A 10,192-nucleotide genomic window follows, 5' to 3' on the forward strand; every position below is an offset into this window, starting at 1 on the left:
ATTGACAGTGAATACATACCCCTCACCCCACCAGGAATAGCTCACACTCAGAATCACTGTGAATACATGCTCCGTACACACCCAGGGTAAGCTCTTACCCAGATTCACTGTGAATGCATCCTCCATACCCCATCCAGGGTCAGCTCCCACACAGACTCATTATGAATACAGGACCTGTATCGCACCCAGGGTCAGCTCACAAATAGATTTACTGTGATTACATCCCCCATACTCCACCGACGGTTAGCTCAGACACAGATTCACTGTTAATACATCCCCCATACCACACCCAGGGTCAGCTCAATCCCAGATATACTGTGAATATAGCCGCCATTCCACACCCAGGGTCAGATCAGACCCACATTCACTGTGAGTACAGCAACCATACCCCAACCAGCGTCAGCTGAGACTCAGACTCAATGTGAATGCAGCTCCAATATCCGACTCAGGGTCAGCACATAAACAGCTTTACTGTGAATAAAACTCCCTTACCCCACCCAGGGTAAGCTCAGACCCATATTCACTGTGAATACAAATGTCATACCCCACCCCCACCCAGGATCAGCTCAGAAACAGACTCACTGAGAATACAGCCCCCATAACCCACGAGGGTTAGGTCAGACCCAGAGTCACTTTGTATACAATCCCCATACCCATTCAGTGTCAGCTCAGTCCAAGATTCACTGTGAATACAGCCCCCATATCACAGGCAGATTTAGGTCAAACCCAGATTGACTGTGAATACAGCCACCATTCCCCAATCAGGGTCAGCTCAGACCCAGATTCACTGTGAATATAGCTTCCATACCCCACCCAGGGAGAGCTCAGACCCAGATTCACTGCGAATACAGCCCCCATACCCCAAACAGGGTCAGCCCAACACAGGCTCATTATGAATACAGCGCTTATATTGTACCCAGGGTCAGCTCGCAAATTGATTTACTGTGATTATATCTGAAAATGTGTTGCTGGAAAAGAGCAGCAGATCAGGCAGCATCCAAGGAGCAGGGGAATCGACGTTTCGGGCATGAGCCCTTCCTGATTCTCCTGCTCCTTGGATGCTGCTTGACCTGCTGTGCTTTTCCAGCAACACATTTTCAGCTCTGATCTCCAGCATCTGCAGTCCTCATTTTCTCCTTACTGTGATTATATCCCCCATACTCCACCGACGGTTACCTCAGACCCAGATTCACTGTGAATACATCCCCCATAACCTAACTGGGGTCAGCCCAGACCCAGATTCACTGGGATTACAGCCAACATACCCCACCAAGAGTCAGCTCAACCTCAGAATCACTGTGAATACTGCCCCATATCCCACCCAAGGTCAGCTCAGTCCCAGATTCAACATGAATACAGTCCCCATACACACTCAAGGTCAGCTAAGACCTAGATTCAGTGTGAATACAGCCAACATACCCCACGCAGGGTCAGCTCAGACCCAGAGTCACCGTGAATACATCCCCCTTACCCCACCTAGGGATAGCTCACACTCAGATTCACTGTGAATACAGCCCCCCTACCCCATCCAGGGTCAGCTCAGACCCAGAGTCACCGTGAATACATAGGAGAAAGTGAGGACTGCAGATGCTGGGGATCAGAGCTTAAAAACGTGTTGCTTGAAAAGCGCAGCAGGTCAGGCTAAGATGTCCTTGTGGGGGAGAGCTTCTTCAAGGAAGGCATCCTTGCAAGAGAATTCCTGAAGAAGGGCTTATGCCCGAAACGTTGATTCTCCTTCTCCTTTGATGCTGCCTGACCTGCTGCGCTTTTCCAACAACACATTTTTAAGCTCTGATCCCCAGCATCTGTAGTCCTCACCTTCACCGTGAATACATCCCCCTTACCCCACCTGGGATAGCTCACACTCCGATTCGCTGTGAATACAGCCCCCATACCGCACTCAGGGATAGCTCAATCCCAGATTCATTGTGAATACAGACTCATACTCATTTTCTGGATTAGTGGTGCTGGAAGAGCACAGCAGTTCAGGCTGCACCCGAGGAGCAGTAAAATCGACGTTTCGGGCAAAAGCCCTTCATCAGGAATAAAGGCAGAGAGCCTGAAGCGTGGAGAGATAAGCTAGAGGAGGGTGGGGGTGGGGAGAAAGTGGCATAGAATACAATAGGTGAGTGGGGGAGGGGATGAAGGTGATAGGTCAGGGAGGAGGGTGGAGTGGATAGATGGAAAAGAAGATAGGCAGGTAGGACAACTCATGGGGACAATGCTGAGCTGGACGTTTGGAAATAGGGTGAGGTGGGGGAAGGGGAAATGAGGAAACTGCTGAAGTCCACATTGATGCCCTGGGGTTGAAGTGTTCCAAGGCGGAAGATGAGGCGTTCTTCCTCCAGGCATCTGGTGGTGAGGGAGCGGTGGTGAAGGAGGCCCAGGACCTCCATGTCCTCGGCAGAGTGGGAGGGGGAGTTGAAATGTTGGGCCACAGGGTGGTGTGGTTGATTGATGCGGGTGTCCCGGAGATGTTCCCTAAAGTGCTCTGCTAGGAGGCATCCAGTCTCCCCAATGTAGAGGAGACCGCATCGGGAACAATGGATAAATAAATGATATTAGTGGATGTGCAGGTAAAACTTTGGATGTGGAAGGCTCCTTTAGGGCCTTGGATGGAGGTGAGGGAGGAGGTGTGGGCGCAGGTTTTACTGTTCCTGCAGTGGCAGGTTTTACTGTTCCTGCAGTGGCAGGGGAAGGTGCCAGGATGGGAGGGTGAGTTGTAAGGGGGCGTGGACCTGACCAAGTAGTCACGGAGGGAACGGTCTTTGCGGAGATATCACCTTCATCCCCTCCCCAACTCACCTATTGTACTCTATGCTACTTTCTCCCCACCCCCACCCTCCTCTAGCTTCACACTTCAGGCTCTCTGCCTTTATTCCTGATGAAGGGCTTTTGCCCGAAACGTCAATTTTACTGCTCCTCGGATGCTGCCTGAACTGCTGTGCTCTTCCAGCACCACTAAATCCAGAATCTGATTTCCAGCATCTGCAGTCATTGTTTTTACCCAGACTCATACTCAACCCAATGTCAGCTGAGTCCCAGATTCACTGTGAATGCACCCCTGTAGCACACCCAGGGTCAGCTCAGATGCAGTTCAGTGTGAACAAATTCCCCATACCACACCCAGGGTTAGCTCGGACCCAGATTCACTGCGAATACTTCCCCCTTACCCAATCCAGGATTCGCTCAGAACAAGATGCATGTCAATACAGTCCCCACACACTCTGCAGGGTCTGCTCAGACCCAGATTCACTGTGAATAAAGCCCCAATACCCCATGGTTAGTTCAGAATACCGATGGTTAGTTCAGAACAAGATTCACTGTCGATTCTCCTGTTCCTTGGATGCTGCCTGACCTGCTGTGCTTTTCCAGCAACACATTTTCAGCTCTGATCTCCAGCATCTGCAGCCCTCACTTTCTCCTCGAAGATTTTAACCTACTGCGAATCCTCTTACAAGGATGCCTTCCTTGAAGAAGCTCTCTTCCTCCCTCTACAAGGGACACACTTTTCTCATTCCTGAAGAAGGGCTTATGCGCGAAACATCGATTCTCCTGTTCCTTGGATGCTGCCTGACCTGCTGCACTTTTCCAGCAACACATTTTCGTCACTATGTATACATCCCACTTACCCCACTCAGGGTCAGCACAGAAACAGATTCATTGTGAATACAGCCCCCGTACCCCAACAGTCTTGGATCAGATCCAGAGTTACTTTGTATACAGTCCCCATACCCATTCAGATTCAGCTCAGTCCCAGATTCACTGTGAATACAGCCATCAAATCACAGGCATGGTTAGGTCAAACTCAGATTGACTGTGAATACAGCCCCAATATCCCAATCAGGGTCAGCTCAGACCCACATTCACTGTGAATATAGCCCCCATGCCACACCCAGGGTCAGCTCAGACCAAAATTCAGTGTGAATACAACCAACACACCCAATGCAGGGTCAGCTCAGAACCAAATTAACTGTGAATACATCCCCCTTACCCCACCCAGGGACAGCTCACACTCAGATTCATTGTGAATACAGCCCCCATACATCAGATACAGGTACACTGTGAATGCATCCGCCATACCCCATCCAGGGTCAACTCAGACCCAGATTCACTGTGAATACATCCCCTTTACCTCACCCAGGGTCAGCTCAGACTCAGATTCACTGTGAATAAAGCCCCCACACCCTATCAAAAGGTCAGTTCAGAAACAGATTTACTAAGACGACATCTCACAAACCCCACCGATGATTAGCTCAGAACAAGATTCACTGTGAATACATCTCATTTACCCCACCCAGGGACAGCTCAAACCCAGACTCATTGTGAATACATCTCATTTACCCCACCCAGGGACAGCTCAAACCCAGACTCACTGTGTATACAGCCATATTTCCCACCCAGGGTCAGCTCAGACCCAGATTCGCTATGAATACATCCCCCATACTACACTCAGGGCCAGCTCAGACTCAAATTCACTGTCAATACAGAGCCAATCCCTAACTAGGATCAGCTGAGCCCCACATTCACTGTGAATATACCCCATACTACACTCAGGGTCAGCTCAGACTGAGATTAACTGTGAATACATCTCACATACCCCACCCAGGGATAGCTCAAATCCAGACTCACTGTGAATACAGCCCATATTTCCCACCCAGGGTTAGCTCAGAGCCAGATTCTCTGCGAATACAGCCCCCATACCCTACCAGGGGTAGGTCAGACCCAGAGTCACTTTGTATACCGTCCTCATACCCATTCTGGGTCAGTTCAGTCTCAGATTCACTATGGATACAGCCCCCATACAACAGACAGGGTTAGGACAAACCCAGATTGACTGTGAATACAGCCCCCATCCTCAATCAGGGTCAGCTCAGACCCAGATTCACTGTGAATACAGCCCCCATACCACACCCAAGGTCAGTTCAGACCCTGATTCACTGTGAACACAGCACCCATACCCCAACCAGCGTCAGCTGAGACCCAGACTCAATGTGAATACAACTCCGATATCCCACCCAGGTTCAGCACAGAAACAGATTTACTGTGAATAAAACCCCCCTACCCTACCAGGGTCAGCTCAGACCCAGATTCACTGTGAATACAGCCTTCATACCCACGGAGGGTCTGCTCAGCCCCAGAATCACAGTGAATGCTGCCCCATACCCTAGCCAGAGTCAGCTGAGACCCAGATTCAGTGTGAATACATCCACCAAAACCTCATCCAGCGTCAGCTCAAAACCAGATTGACTGTGAATACATCCACCCTTCCCCCAGGGTCAGTTCACAAATAGATTTACTGTCATTACTTCCCCCATACTCCACCGACAGTTAGCTCAGTTCCAGATTTACTGTGAATACATCCCCCATACTGCTCCCAGGGTCAGCTCAATCCCAGATTCACTGTGAGCACAGGACCCATACCCCAACCAGCATCAGCTGAGACTCAGACTAAATGTGAATACAGCTCCTATGTCCCACCCATGGTCAGATCAGACTCAGATTCACGGTAAATACAGCCCCCATATCTGACTCAGGGCCAGCTCAGACCCAGATTCACTGTGAGTACAACTTTCATACCCTACCATGGGTCAGCTTAGACACGGATTCACTGTGAACACATCCCCCATAACCTAACTAGGGTCAGCTTAGACCCAGATTCACTGTGAATACAGCCTCCATATTCAACCCAGGGTCAGCACAGACCCAGGTTCACTGGATTACAGTCCCCAGGGTCAGCTCAGTCCCAAATTCAACGTGAGTACAGTCCCCATACACACCCAGAGTCAACTGAGACCCAGATGCACTGTGAATACAACCCCCATACATCACACAGGGTCAGCTCAGATACAGATTCACTGTACATACATCCAACATACCCCATCCAGGGTCAACTCAGACACAGTCACTCCGAATACAGCCCCTGTACCCACCCAGGGTAAGCTCTGACCCAGTTTCACGATGAATACAGACACCGTACACTACTCAGGATCAGCTCAGACGCAGATTCACTGTGAATACATCCACCTTACCCAACCCAGGGTCAGCTCAGACCCAGATACACTGTGAATACAGCCCCCATACCCCAAACAGGGTCAGCTCAGATACAGAGTCACTGCGAATACAGCAGCTGAATCGCACCCAGGGTCAGCTCACAAATACATTTACGATGATTATATCCCCCATTCTCCACCGACAGTTAGCTCATACCCAGATTCACTGTGAATACAACCTTCATTCCTCACCCAGGGTCAGCTCAGAGCCAGATTCACTGTGAATACAAACCCCAAATCCCCACCCAGGGTCAGCTCAAAGCCAGATTCACTGTGAATACAAACCCCAAATCCCCACCCAGGGTCAGCTCAGACCCAGAATACTGTGTATACAGCTTTCATAAGCCACCCAGGGTCAGCTCAGACCCCGATTCACTGTGAATACAAACCCCAAATCCCCACCCAGGGTCAGCTCAGACCCAGATTCACTGTGAATACAGCCCCCATACCCCAAACAGGGTCAGCTCCTACACAGACTCATTATGAATATATCACCTGCATCGCACCCAGGGTCAGCTCACAAATAGATTTACTGTGATTACATCCCCCATTCTCCACCGACGGTTAGCTCAGACCGACATTCACTGTTAATACACCTCCCATAACGCACCCAGGGTTAGCTCAATCCCAGATTCACAGTGAATATAGCCCCCGTTCTACACCCAGGGTGAGGGGTGGGGGTGTAGGTTTGCTCGCTGAGTTGTAGATTTGATATCCAGATGTTTCATTACCTGGCTAGGTAACATCATCAGTGACGACCTCCAAGTGAAACAAAGCTGTTGTCTCCGGCTTTCCATTTATATCTTTCTCCTGGATGGGGTTCCTGGGGTTTGTGGTGATGTCATTTCCTGTTCGTTTTCTGAGGGGTTGATAGATGGTATCTTGATCTATGTGTTTGTTTATGGCGTTGTGGTTGGAGTGCCAGGCCTCTAGGAATTCTCTGGCATGTCTTTGCTTAGCCTGTCCCAGGATAGATGTGTTGTCCCAGTTGAAATGGTGGTTTTTTTTCATCCGTGTGTAGGGCTACAAGGGAGAGAGGGTCGTGTCTTTTTGTGGCGAGCTGGTGTTCATGTATCCTGGTGGCTAACCGTTATTCAAACAAGCAACAAATCAAGAATGGACAGACGCGGTAGAACGAGCCATAAACACCAAACAACAACAAACACAGATAAAGAAAAATCGGGACCTGAAGAAAAACTGGACCAACTCACAAACAAAGACAAAACCGATAACACGGGCAATTAAAAAACTTATCAGACCGGACCCTATCAGACACAGAAGAAGCGGTACTAGTAAATGGACTAAATTTCAATGACCGAGACGCTGACAAGAAGGATTTCCTAGTGGCATTAGAAACCACATTGAAGGACAACAATCTCATGAAACAAACACAACAAACTATCAGACAGACAGTTGCACCTACTCTGAGCCGAAAGAGGGAAGGAAACAATCTGAACACACAAGAAAAGAAAGCCCTAGACAACCTCAAAAAAGACAAAACCATCGTTATATTACCTGCAGACAAAGGTCAGCTCACAGTCATCCTGAACAGAAGGGACGACATCGAGAAAGCCAATGCACTACTCGCAGACACCAACACCTACCAAGAGGTGGCGCTAGACCTACCCCCACAACTAGGAAACAAAATGACATATCTCCTAAGAAAATTACACAATTCCGGACAATTAAACAAGACAGAATTCCAGAAAATGAAACCCGACGGGACCAACACCCAACGATTCTACGGACTACCAAAAATCCATAAACTAGGAGCCTCCCTCAGACCTATAGTCTCACTACCCAGAACACCAACTTACAGACTGGCCAAAGAACTACACGCAATACTGAAGTACCTAGTAGAAGAGTCACAGCACTCCATCCACTCCACCCAGGAATTCCTAAAAATCATCAAAAACACCAAAATAGAGGAAGACGAAGCAATGATCTCATTCGATGTAACAGCACTGTTCACCTCCATCAACATCGACCTGGCAAAGGAAACACTCGCCACACTTTTAGAAGAGACCATCACACACACACACCAACCACCATCAATCACATTACCAACGAAAACATCATGAAGCTAGTGGTCCTGTGCCTCACCACCCACTTCACTTTCAACAACATAGTCTACAAACAAACCAACGGCACACCCATGGGATCTCCAGAAGCAGTAATGCAAAGGCCCTACCATCAAACCAAAAATCTGGGTCCGCTACATAGATGACACATTTGTCATCACAAAACGAAACAAGATAGAAGAGACATTTAACATCATCAACAACACCCTCACAGGCATAAAGTTCACCAAGGAGGAAGAAACTGACAACAAACTCGCATTCCTGGACGTCACAGTCGAAAGAAAGGACAAGGGAGAACTACAAACCTGCGTAAACAGAAAACCGACAAACACTAACCAAATACTTAACTACAACAGCAACCATCCCAACACACACAAACGAAGCTGTATCAGAACGCTATTCCAACAAGCCACCACACGCTGCAGCACAGACAAACTTCGGAAAACAGAGGAGAACCACCTAAACAACGTATTCAAGAAGAACGGATACTCAAAAAATACAGTCCGCAGACTCCTCAAGAACAAACCACGACAAGCAGACCAAACACAGCCAGAAACCCTAACCACCTTACCATATATCAAAGAGTTTTCAGAAATGACAGCCAGACTACTGAGACCCCTCAGAACCCTAGTAGCACACAAACTCACCAACACTCTCAAACAAAAACTAACAAACTTAAAAGACCCAGTACAACCCATGGACAAAACCAACGTCATCTACAAAATTCCATGCAAGGACAGCCACAAACACTACGTAGGACAAACAGGAAGAAAGTTAGCCACCAGGATACATGAACACCAGCTAGCCACAAAAAAACACGACCCTCTCTCCCTCGTAGCCCTACACACGGATGAAAAAAACCACCATTTTGACTGGGACAACACATATATCCTGGGATAGGCTAAGCAAAAACATGCCAGAGAATTCCTCGAGGCCTGGCACTCCAACCACAACGCCATAAACAAACACATTGATCGAGATGTGTTTGGATATCAAACCCACAGCTCAGCGAGCAAACGTCCACCCTAAACCTCAACCTGAGCTACTAACCTTCACAAACCCAGGGTGAGCTCAGACCCAGATCCACTGTGAGTACAGCACCCATACCCCAACCAGCGTCAGCTGGGACTCAGACTCATTATGAACATAGCTCCGATATACCACCCAGGGTCAGCACAGAAACAGATTTACTGTGAATAAAACCTTATACCCAACTCAGGGGCAGCTAAATCCAGATTCTCTGTGAATACAGCCTCCATACCCCACCCAGGGTCAGCTCAGACCTGACTCAATGAGAATACAGCCACCACACCCAACCCAGGGTCAGCTGAGACCCAGGTTCACTGTGAACACAGCCCCCATACCACAACCAGTGTCAGCTCAGACACAGAGTCACTGTGAATACAGCTCCTCTCTCCCACCCAGGATCAGCTCAGAAATAGATTTACTGTGAATACATCACACACATGCCATGCAGGGTTAGCTCTGACCCAGATTCCCTGCAAATACAGCCCCATTCCCCACCCAGGGTCAGTTCAGATACAGACTCACTGCGAATACAGCCCCCCTTACCCCACCAGGTATAGGTCAGACCCAGATTCAATTTGAATACAGTCCTCATACCACACACAGGGTTAGCTCAGACTCAGATTCACTGTGAATACAGCACCCAGACCCCACCCAAGGTCAGCCCAGACCTAGATTCTAAGTGAATGCATCCCCCATACCCTACCCATTGTCAGCTTAGCCCCAGATTCACTGGGAGTACAGCTCCCGTACCCACCCAGGGTTAGGTGAGACCCAGATTCACTGTGAATACAGCCTCCATACACCACACAGGGTCAGCTCAGACACGGATTCCCAGTGAACATAGACCCCCATACACCACCCAGGGTTAGGTGAGACCCAGATTCACTGTGAATTCAGACCCCATACACCATGCAGGATCAGCTCAGACACAGATTCCCTGTGAATACATACCCCATACCACAGCCAGGGTCAGCTCAGACCCAGATTCCCTGTGAACATAGACCCCCATACACCACCCAGTGTTAGGTG

This window comes from Chiloscyllium plagiosum, unplaced genomic scaffold (assembly GCF_037043375.1).
Source record: "Chiloscyllium plagiosum isolate Xiang-an unplaced genomic scaffold, Cpla_swu_hap1 HiC_scaffold_21, whole genome shotgun sequence".
Classification (NCBI taxonomy): Eukaryota; Metazoa; Chordata; class Chondrichthyes; order Orectolobiformes; family Hemiscylliidae; genus Chiloscyllium; species Chiloscyllium plagiosum.